This window comes from Rhinolophus hipposideros (genome assembly GCF_964194185.1).
Source record: "Rhinolophus hipposideros genome assembly, chromosome: 23".
NCBI lineage: Eukaryota > Metazoa > Chordata > Mammalia > Chiroptera > Rhinolophidae > Rhinolophus > Rhinolophus hipposideros.
The window spans coordinates 6296567-6298587 of NC_138069.1; the positions used below are offsets into that span (position 1 = coordinate 6296567).

The 2021-nt window shown below is 36.7% G+C and overlaps 1 pseudogene across 1 annotated transcript; it reads right to left on the minus strand.

Moving 5' to 3' along the window:
- Positions 1-985: 985 nt before the first annotated feature.
- On the minus strand, positions 986-2021 carry LOC308491994 (THUMP domain-containing protein 2-like; annotated as a pseudogene). The gene is made up of 2 exons: positions 1151-2021; positions 986-1057 (listed from the first exon to the last, which is right to left on the minus strand). The product of its transcript is annotated as a THUMP domain-containing protein 2-like (transcript).

A 2021-nucleotide genomic window follows, 5' to 3' on the forward strand; every position in this document is an offset into this window, starting at 1 on the left:
TTGCCATTTATTTCAGAAAGTTTGTATATAACAATTACCTGAGAGTCATTTCTATTTGCAAAAGGATTCATAACAAAGCAAGTATAACTTTCCTGTCATTGAACTATGCTTGTTAAATTTTAATGCAGCGTCTTCAGAACTCCTTTTAATGGCATCTCGTTGTGTCAGCACCAAATGTTTGTTCTTATGGATGTTCCTTGTCACAGGAAGATTCTTCTGTTGCCTTATTTATTTATTTTTTTAATTGAAGTCTCTTCTCTGTCTTTGTACTTGTGATAATTGCGATATACTTTCTAAACTTCTGAAAACTTTTGTTTTGATGTTGAAGCTTCTGCTCAGAAACACTGAGGTAGAACAAAACTTTTCATGTTCTGACAGAATACGAAGGTTAAGAGTACTTTAGTTTAAATGTTCATTAATCGTTCTTTATCAGAAACATTAAGCCCTTTAGAGTCTAAAATAGAATCTTACTAAAAACCTGTGTCCAGCAGCCACGCTTCCCGTCTACCGGGGAATTTGTCTACTTGGAATTCTGTGGGACTATCTAAATTCCAGAGATAACCACTTCTATTGCTGTAGAGCTGACATTTAAGGACTTGAACCTGGCTTACAGTATTTAGCCTGCTATATTCCAGAAGAATGCTACTTCTTTTATTTATATATGAATGCATCTGCTTTTCCAAGGCTTATTTTGTAGCATTCCATTGGCACCAAAGAGCCAAATGGTGGCATTTTGTCTAAGCCTTCCTGGTTACTGGATTCCAACGAAGATGACACTGTCTTTGATATGCCAGTTTTTTCTTCAGGAATCAAGCACTTTTCAATTCCAAGTTCATTTGTGTGCTGCCTTTGGAATTCAAAGGGATGCTGATCCCTTCACAATATTCAAGGTGCCTGTGGTGATCTTTGCTAAGCAACGATACAATGGTTGCGCCAACATGAAGCACTCTTTCCATTTTTTGTAAAATGCGTCTGATGTCGTTTCCTAACTTAAACTTTTTCCTGCACGGAATGTCAGAAATAATAATATCGACACTTTCTGATGGCAATGGCAATTCTATTATGAGACTTTTTTTTTTAAATGAAAATTTATGGGGGTGACAATTGTTAGTAAAGTTACATAGATTTCAGGTGTACAATTCTGTAATACATCATCTATATACCACAGTGTGTGTTCACTACCCAGAGTCAGTTCACCTTCCATCACCATATATTTGATCCCTATATTGGAGAGACTTTAAGTAACTCAATTTTATCCTTAAGGCCTGCAGCTTTCAGATTGTCACATGCACCTAGTAACTGTGAGTCACTGATATCATCACCCACATAATACACAGCTGGCCATTCTTTAGCAGCTTTCAAAAGTATTGTTTTGAATCCACACATTCGATCTAAAACAAACGTACCAGCCTCAATTTCTGCGACAGAGGCCATTGCCCATGCTATGGTAGATCTCAGTCCTGTAGTTTTGATGTAAGCTCTGCTGGCTAAGGGAACCCTGAACACAGGAATTCCCACCACAGAGTAAATGTCATTTAGATGTATAAAGATCTCTAAATTGGGATTCCTCAAATCTCATTTCCATCCAAACTGTTTGATAAGAGCAATTCCAATTATCCTTCCTATCTCCTGTGCAGTAAAGGTCTTTGCAATAGCTCCACTGCAGCAATAAGAAACTCGGACATTCAAGTCATTCTCGTTTTATCAACTGCTTTTGCTACATCATTCTGAAATTCTTCTTCTTGAAATTGTTCTCTTTTTGTGAGAAAATCTCCTTGCTCCAAGGTTCCTTCTCCTATTTGTTTTTCCAGTTGGCATTCCTTAGTCTTTTGTGTCTCTTGAAGTTGTTCTGTTTTTAATTTCTTATCAATGATGGTGTTATTTTGTCCCATTTGTATTTTTAGTGGGTTAGCATCTCTTTGAGGAAGTTTTTCCTTTTTTGCATCAAGTTCAAGAAGATGTTTCCAAAGTGAAACGACATTCAACCAACTCTCAGGATCATCATTTATAAGTCTTTGCAT